Raw genomic sequence first — 14,798 nt, 5'->3', positions numbered from 1 at the left:
ATGAAGAAAAACATGGCATCAGAATTGGAGGAAGAATCTTTAACAACCTGAGATATGCAGACGATACAACTTTGCTTGCTGAAAGTGAGGATGACCTGAGGCACTTACTGATGAAGGTTGAAGAATACAGTCTGCAGTATGGATTACATCTCAATATAAAGAAAACTAAAATCCTCACAACTAGACTAATGAGCAGCATCACAATAAATGGAGAGAAGATTGAAGTTGTCAAAGAATTCATGTTGCTTGATTCTACAATTGATGCCAATGGAAGCAGCAGTCAGGACATTAGATGACGTGTAGCATTGGGAAAGTCAACCATGAAGGAACTGTTTCAAGTGCCGAGGAGCAAGGATGTCTCCTTGAGGACTAAGGTTCACCTGACACAAGTCATGATATTTCCAATTGCCTCATATGCATGGGAGAGCTGGACAATGAATAAGGAAGACTGTAGAAGAGTTGATGCTTTTGAGTTGTGGTGCTGGCGGAGAATGCTGAAAGCACCATTGACTGCTAAAAGAACTAACAGATCTGTCCTGGAGGAAGTACACCCAAAATGTTCCTTGGAAGTGAGAATGGCCAGACTTCATCTCACCTATTTTGGTCATGTTGTCAGAAGGGACCATTTCTTGGAGAAGGATGTCATGCTTGGTAGGGTGGAGGGCTGATGAAAGAGGAGGAAGCCTTCAACGAGATGAATTGACATGATGACTGCGATGATGGTCTCAAATATAGCAGGGATCATGGAGCTGGCATGGGATCGGGCAATATTTCATTCTGCTGTGCATGGGGACACTATGAGTCAGAAATGACTCCACAGCACCTAACAACAACAACAACAACAATGTGTAGTATAAAATGTTGAGGAGGATAAAACATTTTGGTATAACAAAACTCAAAATCATAAAAAAAGTTCAGGGTTACTAGTCAGATAGAGACTGGTGGAATAATAGAGTCTAAGGCCATTAGTTACAGTAGTCCTGGACTGAATCAGTGCCCATGGCTCAATTTTCAGTTAAACAGTAGACAGGTCTACAAGGTGAATAGCAGAGTTGATAGAACAATTTGCCACTAAAGGAACTAAGGTAGTTGAATAGAAACCCAAAGGCACAGAGATACCTGAATTGTGGATAGAAGACAAAATTGATTTGTCATCTGATCTGGGTGAGAAAACAGTCTCCTTTCTTAGATGTAGGTTTGAGAAGGTGCTTTGTCATTGGAGACAAAGTCTTATCTTTCTCAACTCTGCAGTCACCAATATCTCTATATCATGCTCTAAATGCAAAAATAAACAAATGTACTACTGTGGACTAGGTTCTGACTCATAGCGACCCCTCCTTGGGTTTCTGAGGTAGTATCAACCTTCATTCTGAGGAGTGGCTGGTGGGTTTGAGTGACCAGCCTTCTGATTAGCTGCACCAAATAAAAATGAATCTGAGCTCTCTTCCCAGCCTGAGTAAAAGGGTCCTTGGCCATTTCTCTTTCATGAGCCATGATTTACTTATCATTTTTTAATTTTTTACCTAGAGGCTCAATATCCTCCTTTTAGGCCACTTCACAATCTAGATAAGAATGTTCTTCATGTCTCTGATCATGATTTTCACAATTTAGGTTTTCCTGGGCTATCTTTGGCAAAAAATACTTTCTTATTTGACCTCACTTCTCAGCCCTACACCATGGCTACTCAAATCACTCCAATAAGACAGGCAAAACTCATGTGTACAGAGAGAACAGTAGAATGGCTGTGTTTGATCTACAATTATGCAGAACACAAGGTGATGTCTCATAGTTCAACTCTTAAGCCCACAATGATTTGGTAACAATACTTCAGAGAAAACCCAGAAGTTTATTTCTTTTCTCCATTTCTATTAGGGCTTTTGATGTAATCATTAATACGGTTAAAGAGAATAATTCAGTCTAAGGTCAAAAAAAAAAAAAGAGTTCACCAGGAAAAAAAAAAATAGAATACTTTTTTTTTGTCAGGGAAATTGAATTTTAATTGACAAAGTTTCAGAATAGTGGCAGGTATGTTTGTCTTTATACCTGACACATCAGGAAAATGAGTGGATTCACAGACACTGAGTTCAAAATCTTGCTATAGGGAATTCACTGGGGAAAAAAAAATGTGTATCATTATTTGAATGTTTTTAAAAAGTTATTTTGCATGCTATTTTTTTGTGTTTTCTTTAAGTTATTGAGAAGTATAAAAGTAACCATTTTAAGGTAGCATTTAGTATATTCACAATGTTGTGAAACCACCATGATTAGTTTTTAAAATTACTTTTGATATATTTGTTAAATTAACTCTGAGTTGTTCATTCTCACAGAGAGCAAAATCTTAGAAATCCAGATGACAATGGGTAAATAAAAATATTATATTTCAGTACCTTTTCACAAAGCCTATGTTAATCTTCCCACCACCCCTACTCATGTAGTGTCAAGATTCTCACTATGACTAGTGTAAGTTTTATAAGGTTAGATAATTTGACCTGAGATTTGGGCAAACCACACAACAAAACTTTGTTTTCAGAGGGTTCAACTATCATTAAAAATTTACTCTAAAAGTATGCAGAATTTCAAATAAAAAATGTAATTCTCTGCTATATCCGACCATGATTCTTTCCTGAAAGTTATTTTGTTTAGCGTGAGTCATAATTGGTATAAGAAAATAAGAAGGCAGCCAGACTTGGTGAAGAATTCTAGAATTTGTTGGATGGATTAATCTCAAAGGATCATTTTTGCCATTTTTATGATGCTCATGTACCTCAGTTTCTTTGTCTGTTAAACAGGAATGTTATTAACTATCCTTAATGAAACACTCACAAGTTACCACGATTAAGGTTTAAATGGATATTAACTCATTTATTCCTTACTGTAGTAAACACTACTATTGTCTCTATTTTATAGTCTTTATAGACTCAGTTCTCACTTTCTCACTGCTGTCGAGTCAGATCTAACTCATAGTGACCCCTTCTTAGGTTTCTGAGGTGGTATCACTATAGAAGTAGATTGCCCAACTTTCCTTCCAAGGAATGGCTGGTGGGTTTGAACCACCAGCCATCTAGTTAGCAGGCAAATGCCTCAGGCACTGTGCCACCATAGGTCCCACTTTGTAGCTGTTAAGGGTAAGGCGGGGATTTAGTAGCTGTCTATATCTGGTTCTGGAGCCTGATATCTGTACCAGAACTTGACTGCCTCAAGGGGATTCCATGCAGGACTCTATGGCAGAGATGATTCTCACTTAATGCCCAGTTTGTCTTTCTAGAACACCCATTTCTTAGCTGGGTAAATGGTACCTGCAAGCAACATATTTTAATCTCTTTTGCAGCTTGGCGTGGCTAAGTGATTACATTAGATATGTGAGTGGGAATGACATAGACAACACTGATCATCTCAGAGACAATTGCCCTAGATGTTCTCCTCTTTCTACCTTTGCTGGCTGGAGTCCCATTGGGTGGTGAGGTTGGCAACACAGACCCTCTAGCTTGTGTTAGAGGATACCTTTGAGAAGAAGACACCTCTACCCTATCTATAAGAGAAATAAACTTCACCTTTTTGTGTTATTACAATTTAGTTTTCTTTGTACTATTAGTTTATTGAGTAGTAGTCTAACAATTGCACTTTTCTTAGATAATGGTGTGCTGTAGCCAACTTGAAATAATTTGTAAGAGTCAACTGTTAAATATTCAGGAATTTTTTGAACTGGCTTTAAAATGAATAAGAGTGTTTAGACCATGAAAAATGAGAGATAAATCAAGAGTTTATTTTATAGTTTATTTTAAGAACTGCTTTACCAGTGTTCCACCTATTATGAGGATTCCATAAGATAAATAATATAAATGCTTGACAGAATGAGTATGTAGTAAATGCTCATTACTATTATTAATTTTAATAAATGTATAAAATATATATTAGTTCATAAACTTCTCACATTCTAAGTGGAAAAAAAAAAAATGGCCAGACCACTGACAAAGAAAACATTCACATACACACAAACATACACACACACACACATAAATATTGAAATTTTTCATAACTGATTTGTTAGATTTTATGTTTTTGAAGTGTCTTATGATTTCAAATACATTACAAGGTTGGTCCACCCACTACCTTCTAAAACACCTTGATGGGATTAAACATCACTAATCCATCCCAGTTCTCTTTCTTGCTAAGCTTGCATGGTGCTTTAGGATTTTTCCCAAGGAAACATTCCAGGCAGCTACTATCAATTATAGATTTATTATACCATTCACTTCACCAATTAATTGCAGTCTAATTGACAGAGCAGAGCAGCAGCCAGGGATCCAGGTAAGGGGAGAGACCCAGGCCCCACCCCCACCATCCAGGAAAGTGAGCGAAAGATAAGCCAGAGGGAGTGACAGGGCAGAGCAGCAGCCAGGGTTCCCAGTAAGGGGAGGGACCCAGGCCCCACCACCACCAGGCAGGAAAGCAAGGAAAAGAGAAAACAGGGACATGACATAATAGAGCAGTGCCAGGGATCCAGGTAAGGGGAGGTTGGAGAGTTTTTGAAGAGCTAAACGAGACAAACTTGTCTGTCAGTTTGTCATACTATTGTGGCTTGGGTGCTGCTGTGAGGCTTGAGGCTGTGCCACTGGTGTTTCAAGTGCTGGTAGGGTTGCACATGGTGCACAGGTTTCAATGCAGCACACAGATTGAGACAGACTAGGAATAGGAAGAGGCCATCCACTTTTCAAAGAATTGGCCAGAGAAAACCTTATGAATAGCAGAGAAATACTGTCTGATACATTACTGTGCAAGTTTATGAATAGCCCAGAAACAATAACTGATACAGTGCAGGAGGATGAGCCCCTTAGGTCAGAAGGCTTTCAAAATACAACTAGGAAAGAGCTGCATCATCAGAGTAGGAAAAACCTTACTGTTATGGATAAAGTAAAGCTTTCAAAACCTCCTTGTCCTGATGTGGCATGACTTGAGGAGAAACAGGTGCAAACATACATCAATAATAGAAACATGAAATGTACAAAATATGAATCTAGAAAAATTAGAAGTTGTCAAAAATGAAATGGAATGCATAAAGATTGATATCCTAGATATTAGTGAGCTGAAATGGACTGTTTTTGGCCATTTTGAATCAGACAAACATATGATCTACTGTGCTGGGAATGACAGTTTGAAGAGAAATGGCATGGCATTCATCATCACAAAGGATGTTTCAAGATCTGTCCTGAAGTACAATGGGAGGTGACAGGATAATATCCATACATCTATAAGGTGATAGGATAATATCCATACATCTACAAAGAAGACCAATTAATAAGACTATTATTCAAATTTAGGCACTAACCACCAAAGCCAAAGATGAGGAAATTGAAGATTTTTATCAACTTCTGAAGTCTGAAATTGACCAAACATGCAATCAAGGTGTGTAAATTACCATGGTGACTAGAATGCAAAATTGGAAACAAAGAAGAATCATAGGTAGTTGGAAAATTTGGCCTTGGTGACAGAAATAAAGCTGGAGATAGCATGATACAATTTCACAAGTCCAATGACTTATTCATTGCAAATACATTTTTTCAACAACACAAACAGCAACTGTACATGTGGACTTCACCAGATGGAACACACAGGAATCAGATTGACTATGCTTGTGGTAAGAGGCGATAGAAAAGCTCAATATCTTCAGCCAAAACAAGGCCAGGAACTGATCATGGAACAGACCATCAACTGCTCATATGCAAGTTCAACTTGAAGTTGAAGACAATTAAAACAAGTCCACAATAGCCAAAATATGATCTTGAATATATCCCTCCTGAATTTAGAGACCATCATCTAAAGAATAGATTTAATGCATTGAATACCAATGTGAGAAAACCAGAAAAATTGTGGGATGACATCAAGAGCATCATCCATGAAGAAAGCAAGAGATCATTGAAAAGATGAGAAAAGAAGAAAAGACCAAAATGAATGTCAGAAGAGACTCTGAAACTTGCCCTTGAACTGAGAGTAGCTAAGACAAATGGAAGAAATGATAAGATAAAATAACTGAACAGAACATTTCAAAGAGCAGCTAGAGTGGACAAAGCCAATTACTATAATGAAATGTGCAAAGACCTGGAATTTGAAAACCAAAAGGGAAAAACATGTTCAGCATTTCTCAAGCTGAAAGAACTGAGGAAAAATGTGAAGCTTCAAGTTGCAATACTAAAAGATTCTAGGAACAAAATATTGAATGATGCAGGAAACATCAAAAGAAGATGGAAGGAATACACAGAATCACTGTACCAAAAAAACTGATTGATCTTCATCCATTTCAGGAGGTGACATGTGATCAAGAACCAGTGGTGTTGAAGGAAGAAGTCAAAGCTGCACTGAAGGAATTGGTGAAGAACGAGGCTTCAGGAGTTCACGGAATACTCATTTAGATGTTTAAACAAAAGGATGCCTCACTTAAGGCACTCATTTGGTTATGCCAAGAGATTGGGAAGACAGCTACCAGGCCAACTGACTGGAAGAAATCCATTTTTGTGCCCATTCCAAATAAATGTGGAAATTATTGAACAATAACATTAATATTGCATGCAAGTAATATCTTACTGAAGATAATCCAAAAACAGTTGTAGCAGTATATTGACAGAGAACTTCCAGAGGTGCTGGCTGGATTCAGAAGAGGATGTGGAACACGAGATATCATTGCTGATGTCAGATGGATCTTGTCTCAAAGCAAAGAACACCAGAAAGGTGTTTACTTGTATTTATTGACTATGCCAAAGCATTTGATTGTGTGGATCATAACAAGTTGTGGATAACATTGAGTAGAATGGGAATTCCAGAACACTTAATTGTACTCATGAGGAATGTGTACATAGACCAGGAGGCTGTCAGTCAAACAGAACAATGTGACACTGCATGGTTTAAATCAAGAAGGGAGTGCATCAGCATTGTGTCCTTTCACCATCCTTATTCAGTCTATATACTGAGCAAATAATCTGAGAAGCTGGACTATATGAAGAAGAACGTGGCATCAGAATTGGAGGAAGGCTCATTAATAACCTGAAATATGCTTACAACACAACTTTGCTTGCTGAAAGTGAGGATGACTTGAAGCACTTACTGATGAACATTGAAGAAAACAGTCTGCAGTATGGATTACATCTCAATATAAACAAAACAAAAATTTTCACAACAGGACCTATAAGTAGCAACACAATAAATGGAGAAAATATTGAAGTTGTCAAAGACTTCACATTGCTTGGTTCTACAATCCATGCCAATGGAAGCACAGTCAGGACATCAGATGATGTATAGCACTGGGAAAGTCAGCTGCAAAGGATCTCTTTCAACTGCTGAAGAGAAAAGATGTCTCTTTGAGGACTAAGGTGTGCCTGATACAAGTCATGATATTTTCAATCACCTCACATGCATGTGAGAACTGGACAATAAGTAAAGAAACCCGAAGAAGAATTGATGCTTTTGAGTTGTGGTACTGGTGAAGAATGCTGAAAGTACCAAAGACTGTTAAAAGAACTAACAAATCTGTCCTGGAGGAAGTGAAGCCAGAATGCACCTTGGAAGCGAGAATGGCCAGACTTTGTCTCACCTACTTTGGTCATGTTGTCAGAAGAGACCATTCTCTGCAGAAGGATATCATGCTTGGTAAGATGGAGGGTCAATGAAAGTGAGAAAAGCCTTCAGTGAGATGGATTGACACAGTGGCTGCGGCAATGGGGTCAGGTATAGCAGGGATCATGGAGCTGGGGTGGGACCGGGCAGTGTTTCCTTCTGCTGTGCATAGAGTCTCTATTATTGGAGATGACTGGATGGCACCTAACAATACCAACAACAATTGCTTATCGTTACAGGAATCCAAGGACGGAAGTCTTGACAGAGTATTCAGTTTCCATAGCAAGGTTTCTGGTTATAACTGAGGCCTACTGATCCCAAACACTTCCCTAAGCTGTTGGTTGGCTCTGAGACTCTGGTTTCAGTTGCTCTTGATAAAGTCCAAATTCCCTAGAATCACCTGAAATTCCTTCATATTTTGGCTACTACTATGTTCTCCAGCCACATCCTGCACTACCATTCACATAGTACTGATGAATCTCCATTTGCCCCTGCAGATATACTGTCTGTCTTTCTCATCCTTGTTTCTTGCTCCGGAGGCTGACGTCTGAGGACTAAATGTCATGGATTGAATTGTGTCACCCCAAAATATGTGTCAACTTGACTAGGTCATGATTTCCAATATTGGGAGGTTGTTTTCCATTTTGTGACCTGATATATTTGTAATATATTTTATGGTGTGCTGTAAACCCTACTACTATTATTCCAAATTATGTGCCAACCACTGAAGCCAAAGATGAAGACACTGAAGATATTTACCAACTCCTCCAGTCTGAAATTGACTAAAAATGTAATCAAGATGCATTGATAATTATTGGTAATTAGAATATGAAAGTTGGCAAAAGAAGAAACATTGGTAGTTTGAAAATATGTCCTTGGTGATAGAAATGATGCTGCAGGTCATATTATAGAATTTTCTGAGACCAATGACTTATTCATTGCAAATACCTAATTTCAACAATATAAACAGTGACTGTACATGTGGACCTCACCAAATGGAATACACAAGAATCCAATCAACTATACCTGTGGAAAGAGACAATGAAAAGAGCTCAATATCACCAGCCAGAACAAGGCCAAGGGCCAACTGTGAAACAGATTGCTCATATGAATGTTTGATTGAAGCTGACGAAAATTAAAAGAAGTCCCTAAAGCCAAAATATGACCTTAAGTCTATGTCACCTGAATTTAGAAACAATCTAAATAATACATTTGATGGATTGAACACTGATAATTAAAGACCAGATGAATTGTGGGATGACATCAAGAACATCATACATTAAGAAAGCAAAAGGCCATTAAAAGACAGAAAAGAAAGAAAAGACTAAAACAATGTCATAAAAGACTCAGAAACTTGCTCTTGAATGTGGAGTAGCTAAAGCAAATGGAAGAAATGATAAAAGAGCTGAACAGAAGATTTCAAAAGGCAAAGTAAAATACAATAATGGAATGTGCAAAGACCTGGAGTCAGAATATCAAAGGGGAAGAACACATTCCGCATTTTCTCAAGAACTGAAAGAAAAATTCCAGCCTTGACGTGAAATACTGAAGGATGCTGTGGGCAAAATATTTAACACTGCAGAAAGCATCAAAATAAGATGAAAGAAATATACACTGTGCCAAAAAGAATGGGATGATGTTCAAGCATTTCAAGAGGTAGCTTATAATCAAGAACTGATGGATTTGAAGGAAGTCCAAGCCACACTAAAAGAATTGGTGAAAAATAGGTTCCAAGGAATTAACAGAATACCCACTGAGATGTTTCTACAAACAGTGTAATACTGGAAACACTCACCCATTTAGGCCAAGGAATTTGGAAAACAGCTATCTGGCCAACTGACTCCAAGAGATCCATATTTGTGCCCATTCAAAAGAAAGGTGATCCAACAGAATGCGAAAATTACTGAGACATATCATTAATACCACACACAAGTAATATTTTGCTGAAGATAATTCAAAAATAATTGTAGCAGTACATTGACAGGGAACTGCCGGAAATTCAATCTGGATTCAGAGGAGGGTATAGAATGAGAGATCGTTGCTGATGTTAGATGGATCTTGGCTGAAAGCAACGAATACCAGAAAAATGTTTACTTGTGTTTTATTGAGTGTGCAAAGGCATTCAACTATGGGGATTGAAGCAATTTATGGACAATATTGCAAAGAATAGGAATTGCAGTACACTTAATTGTGTTCATGCAGAACCTGTGTGTAAACAAATAGGCAGTCATTTAAAGAGAACAAGAGGATAGTGTGTAGTTTAAAATAAGGAAGGCTGTGTGTCAGTGTTGTATCCTTTCAATACTTATTCAATGTGTAGGCTGAGCAAATAATGCAAGAAGTTTGACTATATGAAGAAGGATGCAGTATCATGATTGGAGAGGGATTCTTTAACAACCTGCAAATATGCAGATGCACAACCTTGTTTGCTGAAAGTGAGGAAGTCATGAAGCACTTACTGAGGAAGAACAAAAACTACAGCCTTCAGTATAGATTCATAAAGAAAACAAAAATCCTCACAATTGAGCCAAGAAGCAACATCATGATAAATGGAGAAACATTGAATTTACCAAGGATTTTATTTTACTTTGATCCTCAATCAATGCACATGGAAGCAGCAGTTTAGAAATCACACAATATATTGCATTGAGAAAGTATACTGCAAAAGACTTCTTTAACGGATTAAAGAGCAAAGACAGCATTTTGAAGACTAAAGTGCTCCTGACTCAAACCATGGTATTTTCTATACCTCATATGCATGTGAGAGCTAGATCATGAATAAGAAAGATCGCAAAAGAATTGATGCATTTGAATTGACAAAGAGTATGGAATGTACTATGAACTTCTAGAAAAATGGACAAGTCTTTGTGGAAGTGCAGCTGGAATTCTCCTTAGAAGCAAAAATGGCCAGAGTTCGTCTCTTGTACTTTGGTCATATTATCAGAAGGGACAAGTCTCTGGAGAAGGGTATCCTGCTTGGTAAAGTAGAGTATCAGCAAAAAAGGGGAAGACCTTTAACAAGATAATTTGATATAGTGTCTGTGATAATAAGCTCAAGCATGGCAATGATTGTAAAGATGGCACAGGGTCAGGTAGTGTTTCCTTTTCTTATCCATAAGGTAGTTATGAATGGAACCAACTGAACAGCACCTAACAACAACAGCAACATTTGTTAATGCTGTAGGATCAGAGTAGGGTTTGTCTTCAGTCACAAACTTACTCAAGTCACACCATTATTCAAGCCATCACCCTTACTCAAGTCACTACCTTGCTTGAGACTTTTATCTTATGAGAGGTAAAAGTGGAGAGAAGGGAACATGACTGCCATAAAAGAAGAGCCAGAAGCAAAGCATATTCTTGTGATCTGGGGTCCCTTTGCTGAGAACCTTCTATATCAGGGGAAGCCTGTTGCCAAGAAACATGGATGTCTCCAAGGAATGACAGACCTACAGATGTTGAAAGGAGACAAGGACCTTCACCTAAAGCTGGGACCTGAATTCAGACTTCTAGCCTCCTAAATTGTGAGAAAATAAATTAGTTAAAGCCATCTACTTGTGGTATTTCTATTATAGCAACATTAGATAACAAAGATGTTACATTACATATACTTTCTTAGGGTTTGAGTGGTTATGTTTCCTTATTTGTAGAAACAGTTCCTATCAGGCAAACCTTCTCCCATATCTGCATCTGTCTCTGAGTTATAGTAACAGACCTCTCCCCTTGGACATTCAGAATCCCATTGTTACTGATTGCTGAGTGTTCCTTCATCTTTTGCCAATTGCTTTAACTAGGCCTGTTAAACTCGGTTTGTTGCTTTTAGGTACCATCAAGATGATTTTCAAATCATAGAGACCCCATGTGACAGAATATAATTATCCCATAGAGTTTTCTCTATAAGAACAAATTGCCGTGTATTCCTTCTAAAGAGCCACGGGTGGATTTGAACTTCCAAGATTTTGGTTAGCAGCCAAGCACTTAACCATTGCACAATCAGGGTTCCTTTACTAAGGCTACACCTCAGTAAATAGCATATTCATAATAAACTCTGTAATTATCCTTTCTGAATATGCTATAGTCAAAGACATATTCCTTCAGCTCCAACACTCATACACTCACTCACACTGTGATCCACTCACACATGCCTTCTTTCCTTTCCTTGAATACATTCTATTCCCTTCTTCAACAAGAGTTTCTGATGTATTTTTTTCCTCTGTCTGGAATTTAACTTTACTTAATCCCAAACCCATACACATTTGGTTAACTCTTCCCATACTTCTCTCACAGGCTATTATCTATCTCTTTCTTTCTCAGATCTCTCTTTACCTCTCATTTCTGCTCCTTCTCTTTCTTCTCTCTCTGTCATTCTCATCTCTGTCACACACACCCTTAATCAACTTTCTCACTATTGGGATCTTAGCTCAGAAACCTTCTCTGATTTCTCCTAGCCTAGGCCACTTTTAGGAGCTCTGGTAGCATAGTGCCTAAGGCATTTGACTGCTAACCAGAAGGCTGACGGTTCAAACACACCAGCCACTCCTCAGAAAGAAGGTTGGGCAATCTACTTCCGTAGTGATACAGCAACCAAAGAGAGGTTGCTACTCTTAATTTTCTCCATAGTACATATCTTATTTTATAAGTATGCATTTATTTATTTATCTATTTATTTATTTTTATTATGATTTGGGTGAAAGCTTACAGAGCGAATTCATTCTACATACAGCAGCTCACATACATTTTATCTCATGACACTATCTGCAATATCCTACAATGCAACAGATCTAGATGGCCACCTGTAAGCTTTTAAGATCCCAGTCTCTACTCACCAAAGTAGGATGTGGAACAATGTTTTTATGTAGTATGTTATGCCAGTTGAGCTTGATGTCCTCTAAGTGTGCATTTACTTTTAAAATTGTTCTATTAATATCTATCTCTTTCTATTAATATTTTTGCTCCTTTCGGCAGGTACCATGATGAGTTTTGTCCATAATGTCCCCAGCATCTGTCAGAATGGCTGGCAAACATTATCGCCTGACCTTGATAATGACTGAACAAACTCCTCCTAATACCAGACCCTTGGATCTCACCTCATGGCCTATATTCTCTGTGAAAGTGTGTCCAGTCTCTTGGTGCCAGTCACCAATGATCAGTCTCATCATGCTACCACCCAAGGACACTTTCCAACAGTTTTTGCTTTAATAATTTCACAAAAGAACTCACTTTATCAAAAACCATATAATGGTAGAGTAGTTCCATTGTTAAAAATTTTCTCATATTGAAATGAAACATGTTTCATATTAGAACTAGTCTTCCTCTGTAGAATAGCACACAAGAAATAAAACCATCTTCCTCAAGATAATCCTCAAATATTTTAAGACCTACATCAAGGCTGTGACCTGATTCTTCCTTTCTTTGGGAAGGGTATCCTTCTTCACAATCCTTCTTTTGCAATTTCACTCTTTTTATATTTTTATTTTTGCAGTGTTCCCTCCCTTCTCTTCCCACCCCTGGTAACCAACAAAGAAAACTTCCTTCCATATAAACCTTTTCCTTGACATTTTATAATAATGACCTAATAACAATATTTGTCCTTCTGTGATTGACTTAATTCACTAAGCATAATGCTCTGGTAGCATAGTGGCTAAGGCACTTGACTGCTAACCAGAAGGCTGGCGGTTCAAACCCACCAGCCACTCCTTGGAAGGAAGATGGGGCAATCTACTTCCATAGTAATACTGCCTCAGAAACCCAAGGAGGGATCGCTATGAGTTGGGTCCGACTTGACGGCACACAACCACCACCACCACCACCAATGTCCTCCAAGTTCATCCATGTTATGCAGGATTTTGCAGATTCTACATTATTCGTTAGTGTTGCATAGTATTCCATCCTGTGTATGTACCATAGTTTGGTTATCCATTCTTCTGTTGATGGGCACATGGGTTGTTTCCATCTTTTTGCTATTGTAAATAGTGCTGTGATGAACATGGGTGTGCATATATGTTTGTGTACTGACTCTCACTTCTTTAGGATGTATACCTAGTAATGGGATAGCTGGATCAAATGGTGTGTTTCTAATTCCAACTTTATAAGATATCACCTCATGCTTTCCAGTGTGGATTGTATCATTTTATAGTCCCACCAGCAGTGTATAGTCCCAATCTCTCCACATCCTTGCCAGCATTTGCTATTTTCTGTCTTGTTGAACTTTGCCATTAGTACTGGGTCAAGATGGTATCTCATTGTTGTTTTCACTTGTGTCTCTCTAATACCTAATATAGTGAACATTTCTTCATGTGTTTGTTAGCTGCCTGAATATTCTCTTTGGTGAAGTGCCTACTCATGTCTTCTGCCCATCTTTTAATTGGATTGTTTGTCTTTTTGTTGTTTAGGTGTTGGAGTTTTCTATAAATTTTAGAGATAAGTCTCTTGTCAGATATGTTGTTGCCAGATGTATTTTCCCAATTTGTAGATTCTCTTTTCACTAATTTGGAGAAGTCTTTTGAAGTACATAAAAATTTAATTTTTAGTAGGTTCCATTCATCTGATTTATATTCTGCTGTTTGTGCATTTTGAGTTATGCTTGACAATCTATTTATTCCATAAATTAGGGCCCCTAAATTTGCCCCTAGTTTTTCCTTGAGGAACCTTATAGTTTTAGGTTTCACATTTAAGTCTTGATCCATCTGGATTTAGTTTTTGTGTATGGTGTGAGGTACAGATCTTGTTTCATTTTTCTGCAAATGGATATCCAGTCTTGCAAGCACCATTTGTTAAAGAGACCATCTCTTCCCCATTTAATGGATTTTGGGTCTTTGTCAAAGATCAGCTGACCATAGGTCGATGGATCTATTTCTGGGTTCTCAGTTCTTTTCCCCTGGTCAATGTGTCTGTCATTGTACCAGTACCAGGCAGTTTTGACTACTGTGATTGCATAGTAGGTTTTGAGATCCAAGAGTGTGAGACCTCCTACTTTGTTCTTCAATAGTGCTTTGCTTGTCTGAGGTCTCTTTCTTTTCCTTATAAAGTTAGTGATTGGTTTTTCCATATCCCTCAAGAATGTTGGGAGCTCTGGTAGTGTAGTGCCTAAGGCACTTGACTGCTAACGAGAAGGCTGGCAGTTCAAATTCACCAGCCACTCCTTGGAAGGAAGATGGGGCAATCTACTTCCGTAGTGATACTGCCTCAGAAACCCA

The sequence above is a fragment of the Orycteropus afer genome, unplaced genomic scaffold, assembly GCF_000298275.1.
Source record: "Orycteropus afer afer isolate SDZICR_OR568_19922 unplaced genomic scaffold, OryAfe1.0 scaffold00004, whole genome shotgun sequence".
NCBI classification, from domain to species: domain Eukaryota; kingdom Metazoa; phylum Chordata; class Mammalia; order Tubulidentata; family Orycteropodidae; genus Orycteropus; species Orycteropus afer.
This window is presented reverse-complemented; position numbering follows the sequence as displayed.